Source organism: Opisthocomus hoazin, chromosome 4, assembly GCF_030867145.1.
Source record: "Opisthocomus hoazin isolate bOpiHoa1 chromosome 4, bOpiHoa1.hap1, whole genome shotgun sequence".
In the NCBI taxonomy this organism is placed as follows: domain Eukaryota; kingdom Metazoa; phylum Chordata; class Aves; order Opisthocomiformes; family Opisthocomidae; genus Opisthocomus; species Opisthocomus hoazin.
This window is the reverse complement of record NC_134417.1, coordinates 2,802,416-2,816,992: the sequence shown is the minus strand read 5'-3', so window position 1 is coordinate 2,816,992 and position 14,577 is coordinate 2,802,416.

Sequence of the window (14,577 nt, the reverse complement as noted above, 5' to 3'; positions counted from 1 at the left end):
AGGTAAAGCAGAGCATTTCTGGGGGATTCCACCAGTGCACACCGTGCAAACAGCCCTATACCCACCACCCCGTAGCCTTAACTTTCCCCAGTGGTCTCAGAAGGTGGAGGTGCTGGAGGCTGCTCCAGGTCTGCCTGATCTGCTCTTCCTAACCTGGCAGCTCTGCAGGGAGTAGGAGATTGGCTGAAAAAGCAACTGAGTCGCTAAATTAAATTTCTGACCGTGTTCCCAAACGTCATATAATGCAAATTTCTCATGAGCAAACGCTTACTTTGAGAATACTGCAACCAGTAATTCCAATGGAGTGAAATAAGGATTTTGAAGGTGAATCCTGTGCCAGGAATAATGTTCTAAGCTAACAAGCCCAGGAGCAGAGAGCTCAGATTTGCTACCCTTCAAATTTGCTAGCCCAGTTTTCACTATTCCTTTGGCTCCATTTCTTTGTCTCCCTTGCATTGTCTGAATCAAGGAATTCTTCTTAATAACCTTGGGTTTTGTCTCTTTCCAAAACTACTTAGGAAACATAATGTAAGAAAAGTGGAAACAATCTTTGCAGATTGTTTACCAGACACTTGTTTAATTACTGGTCTATTAACATTATCCTGATCAGTCGTTATCAAGCTGTATCTTCCAAACCTGCATAGTAGAAGGAGGAAATCTTAACCCTGTTTTCTTCCTCCTGGGAAGCCAAAATGTGCTAATTTTGAGAGCACTCTTCTCACTTTTGTGATAAATGATCAAGAGTCCAGAGTATAAATGGATGGGTTGTAAGTGGTTTTGTTACAGTTCCAGATCCCTGTGAATCTGCTATAGGCAGCACAAGAAATGCTTCTGGTAAATCCCAGATGGGGATATGGAAGCTTAAAAGTCTCTTCAGGGATCCTGCGGTGCCAACTTATTCCAAGCAGCAGCTGTGTTTTCAGCATTCTTCATCACGTTCAGTGACTCCCACGGGTTTGGCCACTGAGCATCCTTTGCACGTAAAGGTAGACAGCTTCAAACCCACGTACAAAAAGGTTGCTAGCCCTAGATGTGGAGACCGATGTGACTTTATTCTCTGCTGATGCTTTACTTCCAGTTTTGAAAAGAGTAAGTTCAGCTTAGCACAGGTGAAACAGCACATTCTCCGCCAGCCGTTTCACGAGCCACACTATTCTCCATGGTTGCAGATCAACTCAGATGCTGGTGTGCCCGTGTACCAAACCCTACAGCGGAGACACCGATAAGCTTCCTCATCTCATGTGTGCTCTCGTTCCTTGAAGGCAAATCCCGATCTCGAAGAGTCGTCCCGGATCAGAACCACAAAGAATGACAAGCCTCTTTCCCCTCTGATTATTTTATCAGTTTCTTCTGGAGGGTTATCCATAAATATCAGCTTTTTAATATAGGCTAGAGAAACTTCTTCATTACAAACTTATGTCAGGCTTAATTGGATTCAATCTGCTGAAACACTCATTCAAGACCCAAAATTTTATTCTCCAGAGGCTGGGAAGACTCATCCCTGCATCCAGAATGTGGCTTGCGGCACCCTGAATCTACCTGCAAATACCGAGCAAAGGAGTTATTTTATATTTGGTATTTGGGGTGAGATGTTAAGACGAAGGGTGTCCTTCTGCCCTTTTGAGTAACAAGGCTCTGCTGTAAGCAGCTAAACCCCACTGCGTGGGCCGGGGGCTCAGGCTGGAGGAGCTCTCAGGCTGATGTGGGGAAGCTGCTCTACTTCATGTACTATTCTTAAATTTCCCTTGTTCTGGAGACTGCAGCATGCACCTCCCAGGTGACTGAACCCAAGGCTACAACAGAACCATTCCCGCTTGCTCTTCTTTTCTTATCCAATGAGTTTACAGATACTCCATATGAGAGGAAATACCATCAATAAGAGAGATGATGAACTCTACTGTGGATATTCTGTGGCCTAGCGATTAAGCCTTCATTCTTAGTACGGAACAAGGTGGTGAATTTGAGTCCAGGTTCTCTGTGTCCCCAGAGAGTTCTCTGACTGCCAGGCTGCTGGCTGACAGGCAGGGCTCTGCTTTGGGAGCCCCTTCTATTCAGTGCTTTAGGAAAAATTTTGGTTCAGTTGACAAGTTTGCTTGCTTGTGAGCTTTTTGGAGGGTTGTGTGTTTCTGCTGCCAAACTGAAAATTTCTGCATGCAATTCTGTTTCTTCTTCTCTGCCAGTTTTAATTCATGTAGAGAGAGGAGAAGAAAAAAAAAAAAGCTTAAGATATGTAAAGTAAATAGCTTTCATTTTTTCTCAAATGTATTCATTAGTCAAAATTAGTCACTGAATAATTTACATTGATGATTCTTAGTTCACCAGTTGTCTGTGAGCAGTTCATTACCCATACTCAAACTGCAGATGTTTTGATTAGGTACATGACATGCATCGCAGCTGTGCTCTTGCTTGCAGGGCAGTTTCTCCGATGCCAGCAGGGGCTCTCCCCATTTGTACCAGCGGTGGACCTGGATTAAGCCCAATATATATCTCTCTTGATTCTAGACCTTGAGCGAAGCTTCCTGAAATCAACACAGTCTTTGTAGTCGTGACGATCAGCCTTGGGCCACGAGTGGTTCTTCAGCCATGTCAGGAAAATGGTGGGGGTTCACAAACCCAAATAGAGGTGCCAAATCCTGCGCAGCAAGCGTGAGCAACCAGGCTCCCTTCTCTGCATGACCTTTCACAGGTTCTTGACCAGTAGCACGTAGAGCCTTGGTAGATCCTGGGCTGAAAATCATGGGATTAAAGCATGTCTCAGAGCCAGGCTCTGAATACGAAAGCTGACGGCTCTGAATTGGCTTTGCTCAGGGCTGTCAATGTCAGTGTGGATATGCTTTTTTTAGGATGTGATTTACAGTTCTTTAGTGTCTCCTGTCTGCAAACAAGCTTTTCTTGCAACCTTTGATTTCCACCACAGCCTCTGGTTTATTTAGAAAGGACTCTGTCTCCAAGGACAGCTTCAGATGTCATTCTGCTTAAATCCTCTTGGGACACAGTCTTAGTTCACCATTGCCATGGACAAACATAGTGTTCTTACTGCATTTATTAAGCTGAGAAAAAGGTGAAATCATTATTGTTAGTCTACAAACAAGAGTTAAATACCTATCATCAAATGCAAAAAGGATTAAATATGGTATAAATTATTCTAATAGGTTTGCACAAAAAAGAGCAATTAAACTAATGCAGTTTGACTTCTTTTCAATTAATAATGTACCCAATCATTTCTACATTGTTTGGAAAGACTATGTGCAGATAATATTGTCTTATGGCCTAATTTTTTTCATGCAATTAGTTGCATACATTTGCTGACAGGCTAATTTATGAGCAATTGCTTTAAAAGCAGAACTGTTTTGCATTTAATTACATTGGGTTGTAATCCATCTGTTGACAAATTTGTGTGTTTTGCTATTTATTTGCTAATGCATTCCACTACTCCAACATGATCAGTCATACAAGTTGAATATTTTTTTGATTACATAAATACCACAGGGTAATTAAGGGCCAGATGTATGGCTGGTGGGAATGACTAGCTGCGGTATTTCTAACCCCCCCCAGTCGAACCTTTTATTACTGCTCTGTGGAGAGTGAACAAAACCATGATTAAAACTGGAATTCTGTGGCTGCTGTTTCTCAGCAGCTGCAGCAGAGGAAGGTGGGGAGACGTTTATCGGACAGGGCCCGGCGACGCTTTGCGCCCAGGACCCGCTTGCTGTTTGCTGCTGTGCAGGTTACCTCTAAAACCTCGTGTGCATGAGCAACTCGACGCTCGTGTAGTGGGACGCAGAGGGCAGCCTGGGAAATCCAGGCCAGGTTTCTGAACTGCCTGTTTTCACTGCTCCCTCTGAGGAGGAGAGGTGAGCTGGGTGGAGTGGCCCCTCAGGTGGGCTGCCTTTGGGAGGCAGGTGCTTGGACACGGAAAGCAGGAGCACTTCATTTCAGGCAGGTTTCCTGCTGAATTGGCTGGCAGTGGATGCCTCAGCTGTGGGTGCAGCCTGCAGAATGGCAGCTGCTGGGAGAACGTTGTTTCTCTTGGCAGTCGCTGCTTGGGCTTACTGAAGAGCGGTGTTGTTTGGGTGTGAGAAACACTTCTTTTCTCATACCCTTGAGAGAAAAGAGAGGTATCGAGCTGAGGGGTGTCAAGACAGGTGTGATACTTTGCGTCATCCTTGGGGGAGGAAACAGGAAGGCTGGGAAAAATGTGGACCAGGTAAGGGATAGGTGTGTGGTGACCTGTGAGTGGAGGAGCCCCTTGCTTTTGGCGCTTCCATGGGTAGTTCCTTCAAGACCAAATGAGTTTCGGCTGCTCTCACAAAAAGGACAGCAGCAATGGCTGAATCCTCAGACAGCGCTGGAAAAGTCAGTTGCACTTGGACACCCCATAGGACTCGGCAGAGCACGGTGGGACAGTGGACAAAGCAGGGTGCAGTGCTGGATTCCCTCTGTAGACAAAGCTCTGTCGTTCTTTCCCATATCAACTAATACCCCTGAGAAGCCCCTTTGCTTTGCTCAATGATTTGAGGTGAGCTGTACTACCAGGAATGCGAAGGGCAGCAAAATCTGGCTTTTGATAGAGCTTCTAAGACTATTGAGCTCAAAGCCCATCAAAATAGCTCTAGAGGGCACCATGCAGAAGTAACAGTAAGTGACAGCTTCTTGTGTGTCAGAGGCAAAGACTGAGTAACGTGCACTGAAGCCTTTTACGGTGACAGTGCCCGTATCGATGTGCGTGAGCGTAGATGTGCTCCGGCTGGTTCGTTTACACTGTTGTGATGGAAGTAGAGGCGATTGATTCTTTTTCCAAAAGAAAGGTCATTGTAAGGCTTGTGAAGGTAGGTGTGTGCACCCTGGGTGTGACCGTGCTGCGCTTGGGTTCAGACGCACGTCAGCGTTCTCGGCCTCCGAGCGGGACTGGATTGAATCTCGCAATTACCACATTTTCAGGCAAACAGTTTCTGACTTTGGATTGAAGACAAAGGTCAAATTCGAATTCGCTTTGTATGCTTTGTATGTTGGATTTTTGGTTTTGTTTGTTTGTGGTCTTAAATAACTTAGTATCTGTTTCTCCTGAGTATTAACAGCTGGCAGCTGTACAGATTATGAGAGTTCAAGCATCTATAAAAATATCAGTTCCTTTTGAAGTGCTTTAAAGCATAAATTATGGCTAGATAATATCCTCAGATGACAATATCAGTCTATGAAAAAGGATTTTCTTTCCCCACCTCCTTCTGCTTTTAATCTAGAAATTAAAGACAATAGGGACTGCAATTATCAAAGACGCCAAAAAATGTTCCCTCTCGGGGGTTTCACCTAGAAGTTCTGGTTTCTGCTCAGTGTACATTGGGAAGCTTGGTTTGTTGTCAGGACGCTTTTGTAGAGCTGTCTAACAGCCCCCATAAAGCAGGGGGAAAATAGAGCTTAAAGCAATGGGTGGACACTTAGTGAGAGTCGGACAAATAAATTGCCTGCTTTTTATTCTCCGAAGCGCAGATGACTAGAATTGTAACTGACTGAATAATTCGCAGTGATTAATTTGAAGAGATTTTCCTGGGTTTCAGCGTCCTTTGAAAATCTGTACATTTAAACAGAAGTATGGTTTATTTAAACATATTTCAGTGTAATTGTTTGGTCTGGAGACTGCTAGCAGGCAATTGTCACTTGAAATATTCAGTGTATAGACAAATTCCACAAATTCTGTGGTATTTTTGCCTTATATGATAGGGAGTCACATGGAGATGGTTTTATCGCTTAAATTGCAAGTCACATGTTTGATGAAGGTTATTGCCATTCTTGCCATTTCGGCTAACCATATGAGACGGTCAGGGAAAGGAGGTGCTCTCCTATCAGCAGCAGGCTGAAATGTGAATTTTGCAATTGGATTTATTTATTATTGCTATTTCTATGGTAGTGGTTCCTAGTTACTCTTATGAACAGAGCGAATGACTATGTGGGCGTTACAGGCAACTGACATCCTAGAAGGCTTCCCTGCACTACCTCAAATCCTACTTTTGTTGCCATTATGATCTTCTCTTTAGGAGCAATTTTCTCATTGCAATTAATAACTGTTTTGGATATTGTTTTGTCCTTGTAAGCCAAGATTATTACAGAGAAGAGCGAGAAAAGATTATTAAGAGAACATGAACCCCACCCTGTGCTTCTGAGAAAAGTTGAGCAGAAGCCATGGGGAAAAAACCAGCAACCTGCTCACGTCCCCGTGTTCTCTCGGTTTATTTGGGATCAAGAGCTGAACTAATACACCCTGAAGGGCAGGGGGAAGGAGGAGGCAGTACAGAGGGAGCAGCTCTGAGACTCAGTTCATCAGCCCACGTCCATGCTCCTGCTACCCCAGCTAAAGGTGCAGGGCTTTTAAAGTGTTTAACACATTGCAGTTTCACGGTGCACATTCCGTTTCAGAACCAAAGATAAGCATTTTCTCCCGAGATCTCTGTGCTGGTTTCCCAGCTGAAGAGGTCCAGAGAGAGTTTGTAAAAGTGGAAGTAGGGGAATTCTGAAGCGTGATGAGGCTCATCTGAAACTTAATCACTGTTGGCCCCGATTTTACATTCAGAATCAAAATAGCTGCAAATAGGAGTGTGGGAAGCAGCAGTGATTCTATCCCATGTCTTTCATGACGAGATCCTAGTGCCCCCCAGAGTCTGACTAATAAAATCGCGGAGACCAAGGTCCGATGAATGGGCTGTCTTCCCTGTAACAGATGGAAATATTTCATGGTGTGGAGCTTGAACTTTCCCAGTTGTCCTATTAGCTGTCCAAAGTAATTCAGTTCAGATGACCAAGACGTGGATGTTGCAAATTCTTCCTGAGTGGAAAAAATAACTCATTGGCCAAATGAGGGCAGGAATTAATTTGTGAAGAGCGAAGACATAGATCTGCAGAATTGTGAGGAGTGAGGAAGTGATTGCATTGCAGCTGCCTCGTTATTTATTACGGCAGCATCGTTTAGGCCACCCAGGGTAGGAGTGAGATGAAGAGGGTGTTTATACCACACGCGTTAGACATCTAACTGAAATACAGCTTGGTGCAGTTGTGGTTAGCAGCGGGTGTTCGCTCTGGAGTCAATGGAGGGACGGGCACTACCTGAGAGCTGTTCAGATCTCAGAAGTCAGGTGGCACAAATACCTCCTTCATTCCTTTCCATGGTGCTTCATTCACCCAGCTCCTATCTACTCCTTTCTTCAGACTCGCTTTGCAGTCGCAGCTCGTCTGCCTGAGGCAGCTTTACCAGGTGCCTAGAGCGGGCAGAGGAGGTACTCCGGCATGAAGTGCCATGTTTGCTTGTGGTAAGCGGCCCCTCGCTACCCACTTGCTCTCTGTATGTCCCTGTACGCTTACAGAATCCCAGCATGGCAGGGGGTTGGCAGGGACCTCTGTGGGTCACCCAGCCCAACCCCCTGCCCAAGCAGGGTCACCCAGAGTAGGCTGCACAGGACCTTGTCCAGGCGGGGCTGGAATATCTCCAGAGAAGGAGACTCCACAACCTCCCTGGGCAGCCTGTGCCAGCGCTCCATCACCCTCAGAGGGAAGAAGTTCTTCCTTGGGTTCAGCTGGAGCTTCTTCTGCTTCAGTTTGTGCCCATTGCCCCTTGTCCTGTTGCTGGGCACCACTGAAAAGAGCTTGGCCCCATCCTCCTGACCCCCACCCTGCAGATATTTAGAGGCATTTCTAAGGTCCCCTCTCAGCCTTCTCTTCTCCAGGCTGAACAAGCCCAGCTCCCTCAGCCTTTCCTCTTAGGACAGATGCTCCTGGCGTTGGTGAGCAGCACCACGGGCTGAGATCATAGCCCCAGGCCTGCTGCACACCCCAAGGGGCTGTGTAGCAAAGGGGTTGCTGCTTTGCCTCCCTGAATCCTGGGGCTGTATTCCCATGCGCTTGCTTCACCTCGGTTGCTCTGGCTCTACCTGCTCACCAGCTGTTTGACCAGGAGGGTATCCTGCTGCTCAGAACATTTATTATGAGCCTGTGGACACTTCCTCTGCTACATCCAGCTAACTTTCTCATTACACTTTATAGCAAACATCAATGTCTAGAAAAAAAAGCAGATTTTATCTGCTCCCAAGATAGAACATAAAACAAACATCCAAGGCTCTGTAATGCCAAGATGTTTTTAGGATGCTTTTCAGAAAACGTACTTGACTTCAGTCATTCCAAATCTAGTTTGTAATTACAAAGCCATTTTATGTTCCTTTGAAACCAATTCTCAAGCTATTCCGCAACCATACTGCAGATTTCTTATATACAGAATTAATTTACACAAACATTTATTCCAGTTCTGTCTTTTTTTTTTTTACTGTGTTGGTAATCATTGCAGTAGAAAAAGGGGTCTTTGCAGAACCCGAGATACTCTTCAACATCTCACCATGACCTCTATAAAAGGCTGCTTGAAGGAGTTCCATTCATCTGGGCAGTGTTAGTCTGAAAAAAAGGGAAAGGAAAGCCACCCAGTGCGAAGTTTTAAGACCAGGTGGAGTCATTAACATTCAGTTCAAGTTCCCCGATGGCACAGGCCATACTGCTTCACCCAGGATTCCTTTGTCAAGGTGAGAAGCAGAGGCTTACTGGACCACAAAGTTTATTGCTGGCTCTGAGGTTTCATCAGCTGGCTGCAGGGCATGACAGGCTGCTTCGCTTGCTGAATAGGAGAGAGGTCTGTTCTCTCTTGTCAGACGGTGATAACAGTAAAGACAAGATTGAAAACCACTAAATAGGCCGCACACTTCAGGAATATCAGTGAGGTTTGGATCAGCACGCTTGCCTATTATTAAATTACCTTCTCCTTGACGATGCTGTGCGAGGAACATGATCAGTTTTATAAAAGCGTTCACTGTCCAGCTGTATGTAACCCTGATACTAAGCAGGTTTTTGAATACAAAATAGCATTGGCAAAGCACAATCTACCTACCAGACACAGCCTATCTCAGACAAACCACAGCTTGATTTGGAAGCAGCCATGTCCATCATCAGCGTGTAGGGCTAGCAACTGGGTGAGGTGCCTTTAGAGAGCAACCTAGCCTATATAATGCCAAGTAAGAAGAGCACACAGCAGAGGGGGAGATCTGCTTCTGCAGGTACGCGCTACCGCGTGTACCTCACAGTGTGAGAGTGCGTGCACGGAGGCAAAACAATATGTAATGAATTATCAAGTGTTATTATGTGAAGTAGTTGGGAATAAAGCTGACATCACATACGAAGTGATATGGTACTGCTACAGTAATCACTCTGAAAGCAGAGGAAGGGATTGTAACCTAATGTGATCTGGTTCTGATTTGATGTTGGTGGAATATACATCCCCTGAGCATCTTTTTCAGCCCCCAAAGAAATGAGCAGGCTTCCCACTCCCTGTGTTTACGGGAACAGCAGCTGCATAGCTGTTCTCTAACCCCAGTCTCATCAATACTGGCTTTCATGTTATTAGTTCTCGAGATTGCTCTTGCAATGATTCAGCCTTTAAGATGTGGTTATTGTGCTTTTTGTAAGTGAATGGAAAAAAACACAAAGGTTAGCTATATTCCTTCCCAGTGAATTCCTTAGCAGAAGGAAACATTCAATGATCCCCCTTTCCGTGAATGTGGTCTGACAGATCAATGCGTTTTCTGGGTTCTGTTACCCTGCTGAGAGTTTAGAACAGATTTTGAGGCCAGACCCCATCTTCCCTTTTGGCCAAGAATAAGTTCATTAGGTAAACGCGACCACACAGTCTCCCAAAGTTTCTGGATCGTCGCTCTCCACAGGGAGAGGGGGACACGTTGTCCCCTGTCCCGCGGGAGAATCAACGACAGTCGCAGCGTGTCTGCGCGTGGAGGTGCCACCCGCTTAGGGCCCTGCTCCCCAGTTCGGGAGCACTCTCTGCTGGGGAGCAGGGGCTGTAAGCCGTTCACCACCTGCCCGAGAGGGATGCGCAGCGCCCAGGTGAATATCGACGAAGGCTAAAAGGATTTTTCTATTTGTAGTACAAATATATTATCTGGGGTTTTTTGTTTCCTTTCTACCAAAGGAAAGTATGATTTTGCTGATGACTCTCCTTCCCCTCTACACTGCCCTGGTGAGGCCTCATCTGGAGTACTCTGTCCAGTTCTGGGCTCCCCAGTTCAAGAAAGATGAAGAGCTACTGGAGAGAGTCCAGCGGAGGGCTACGAGGATGGTGAGGGGACTGGAGCATCTCCCCTACGAGGAGAGGCTGAGGGAGCTGGGCTTGTTCAGCCTGAAGAAGAGAAGGCTGCGAGGGGACCTTATAAATGCCTACAAATATCTGCAGGGTGGGTGTCAGGAGGATGGGGCCAAGCTCTTTTCAGTGGTGCCCAGTGACAGGACAAGGGGCAACGGGCACAAACTGAGGCACAGGAAGTTCCGTCTGAACATGAGGAAGAACTTCTTCCCTCTGAGGGTGACGGAGCCCTGGCCCAGGCTGCCCAGGGGGGCTGTGGAGTCTCCTTCTCTGGAGATATTCCAGCCCCGCCTGGACAAGATCCTGTGCAGCCTGCTCTGGGTGACCCTGCTTGGGCAGGGGGGTTGGACTAGATGACCCACAGAGGTCCCTTCCAACCCCTACTATTCTGTGATTCTGTGACTTCTGCCTGCTGACAGAACTAATTACTTAATCAAGGGCTTTTGCCTTCTGTGTAGAAATGGCTGAGATATTAAGACATCTCATTAATGCCCTCAGAAACACAGCAAGACTTGAGAAATCTATAAAGATATATTTAACGGTAAAAATTATTCCACAATAATTTGTCAATTACAGTGTTCTATCAGATATCAGATGCTTGAGATGAAATCTGCTCCAGCTGGGGGAAGGATCCATCTGCTGTGCTCTCAGACGTGTCTGGAAAGAAAAAGCCTTTGCTTCACAATTTTTCTCATGTTTGCTGGGTTTGTAGGGTTGGGGTTACAGTTAGTGTCAAGGTGGTTTTGTACAGGGCTAGCAGATGGTCAATAGGTGTGACCAGCACAGTACGGGCATAAATTGATGTTTTCTGGATTGGTAAATGATGCCACTGAAAGTGCCTGTAAGTAAACCTCCAACACCGGTTCAGAGAGTCATGGAATAACTTAGGTTGGAAGGGACCCACAGAGGTCGTCTGATCCACCTGCCCCTGAAAGCAGGGATAAATCATATGGAAAGATTATAAACAGAACCATAACAGCAAGTGACTTACAACACCCTCATGGTTTTACTCAGTGCTTCATTTCCATGTCGCTTCTGTGGGCTTTAGGGCTCTTTTTCATTGAGGAGAACTGCACAAATGAAAATGTTCAGAATTTTTCCTGCCATTGGATACTGAAACTCTCTGGAGATATTCAAGACCCGCCTGAACAAGGTCCTCTACAGCCTACTGTAGGTGACCCTGCTTCAGCAGGAGGGTTGGACTAGATGACCCACAGAGGTCCCTTCCAACCCCTACCATTCTGTGATTCTGTTATTACTGTTATAGAGAAAACAGCATCTGTCCCTCTTTGACAGAGGGGTGTTTGCCCGTGTCCAGAGCACACAGGTTCTAGAGCATTTTGCTGGTTCCTGCAGCAGAGTATCGGATTCTTCGTTGCTTGCGTAACTGCACCCTCGGACACACGGAGGGTCCGTCACTCCCCTCCACAGCAAAGAGAGGTCAGCTCCTTCTCCTGTGATAAATCCAGGGCTGCCCCTCCAGGTGGGAACCCACGGTGCTGTCCCTGCAGGGACGCGGTGGGGCCCAGTCTTGGTGAGACCTCCACAGAGACCAGCTGGTGGAGTGGGCTACAAAGCGGCCGTGAGCATCTGTTACACATGAAGCCCTTCCTCTGCCGTGTGTGATACGTGCATACAGGGTAATATATTGATTTGCTTTATTATCATTTCTGTCATTTCATCCTATCTTACCAGTTAGTGGTACTAAGCCAGAGTTTCAGTGACAGAACCCCACACTACCTTGTCTCTTGTTGCAATAGGAAAGCTTACTGAAGGAGGACTAATGAAAATTATAGCTATTTATCCACCAAAGCTATGAACTGATACATTATGATTCCCAAAGTGTTGGGTTACTGTACTGTGACAAATAGAATAGTTTCCTAAGTACCCTTGAGTGAGAACAAATGTACAAAAAGGAAAATAATATTGGAGATTTATTTCTTTCCATCACTTAGTTGCCACTAGAAGGAGTTATAAGTAAAGTTTATATTTCTTAAATATCTATCTGGTGGGGGGAGGTTAAAAGCTGGGGTGCTTAGAGCCAATTGTGTTTGAAGTGGGAGGAGGAATAAATTAGATTTCCAAACAATGAATTGGTTTTAAGTTTTACTTCTACAGCTGCTCATCCGGGCTTTGCACGGCTGCTGAGCCCTGGAGCGGGACATGTGCTGTGCCCCATAGCTGCGGCCTCGGGCACTGTGCTGTAGTGTAGCTTGGCTGCCAGGCACCCGTGGCAACTTCACCATCACTGCTGTCCCTGTCTTCCAGGTGATCTTGTGTTCATCTGCTTTTTGTGCCTGTAGCAAACACTTGACCTTCACTGGGGTCAAGTCTGGGCCATCTTCTTCTCTTGCTAGGGGTAGGCAGCAGCACACAAGTCAGCGCAAGCCTGGTGCCACAGCAGATGGAGAGACTGCTGAATCAGAGAAGGTTCTGTTCTTGGTTCTGCACAAGTAGCATTAAATGTAAGGCACTATCTAGAAGGAATAGGAGCTGGATGAGCCGACCACATGAAATGATGACTTTGCCGCTGTTGCCAGCTGGGTGGTTCTGGAAAGGGTGCTGTTTTCAGCATCCTCCTCAGTGGCTGAAAGATGGGCAATACACGGCTGCTCTGTCCCATGTGGGCTATAGGGCTTCAGCAGCCTGGGTCCTGTATCTGGAACCTGCATACGCTGAAGGCAGAGGCCAGGGCAGGGGCAAATGTTAACTGTCTCAGGAAATTAATCTGTGAACTGATCATTAATAACTCAGTTCCTAAATGGGTGAGTGAGCCAAAAGATTAATGAAGTTACGTAGGCCTTGTAATTGAGCTCTGATGCAAATCCAAAACTGATGCATGGAGTACGGCCTTTAAGCTGCATTTCACCAGATCAGCTGTAGAGAACAACACGGTGATGTCTTCTGGTTTATCTAAGAAATTGTCTACTTTGAGTTATCAAAATCTATATGTTTCTACACTACCTGGGGCTAAAATCAAGCTGAAATCAAGAACTTTCTCATTATTTTCAAAATACCTTAAATCTTCATGAGGCTGTAGAGAGGAACCCCGTTCTGTCTACTCTAGTCTAGCCCTAGTTATCCTAATCCGCCCTGCTTTGCAGTCAAGCTCTGGCGCCTCGTCCTCAAGGCACTTCCAAATTTCCCATGGTGTGGACAGACATCCAGAGTCGCAGCTGGGCAGTTCAAATATGTGACGTGCGTGGTGACCGTTTTGACGGTTGTTTCTTGATTGTTTTTTGTGTGCATGGTATGTTTCTGTGAATGCTGCTGCTCACTGAGCCACCTGACTCCTTTTCCCGAGCCACTACCATGGAGTTTAGGACACCTCAGCGTGCTTGTGTAGTTCACGTTCTTCTTTTCAGCGTGTACTTTGTTCCAAAGGTGATCATCAAAATTAGGAAAGGGGCAATACGTGAACAAACCTGATAATAATAATAACACCACCACTCTGAACTTGTGTTTGTATTTGCTACGCTTCTCAAACCTTACCTCTCTTACAACGCCTACAAACTGCTTGAAGCCGAAGCAGCTGATGAGCTGTGACGCCCGCTCATCTTTCATTTTCTGGTCTGATTGTTTCTTGCTGCCACCAGTGCTTCCCCCTGTACAAGTGGATTGAAAGCCTGCTGAGGTACAGATCTTTTTCTGGCCTATTTGGTGCTCACCCTGGGCGAGTCACACTAAAAGCAATATTAAAAAACAGCGATCTTGGGATTACAGTATTTTAAGAAACATTAAGCAGTACCCTCCACTCTCCTCTGCAGAGGACTTTCAAACAAGCTCCTCAGTGAAACCTGAAAGGACATCAGTCTCTGTCACTTGCCAAGGGAGGCTTAGAGGCAGGGGGCTTGCAGGTACCTACGCGTTAGGAGATTTCTGACCAAGGGCTCTTTGTTCCCCCCCTACAAAGTCCAGTAGCTGGAAATGAAAGTGGAGTGAGTGAAAGTCCTTGCACCAGTTGCACCAAGAGAGAAATTAGTGATTTATTTAGGGGTAAGTACTCCAGTCACTTCAGATCATGATGAGATGTCTAGCTGAACAACATGTAGCTCAATCACAAACAGATAGATCCGACACAGAAATGACACGGTGAAGTTCTTTGTCTTGTACACAGCATGTCGGAGGAGTGCCCCTTCTGACCTTCACGTCCAAAGAAATAGCCCTGCTCCTTTACCCTGTGGATCTGGAAAGCATTCAACCAGACGAGGAGAGACAAAAAGCCCGGGAACGAGGCTTTTGATAAGCGAGATCTCCTTTCCCTACCTTTCACCTGCAGGTGACTTTGATAATTAGTGATTCTGACATGTGGCCTGGGGTTCTTTTCTTAGTAATGAAGAAAAAAAATTAGACGTCAATTCCTGATTATGATTGTTGTGCAGAGTTTTGAAATAAAA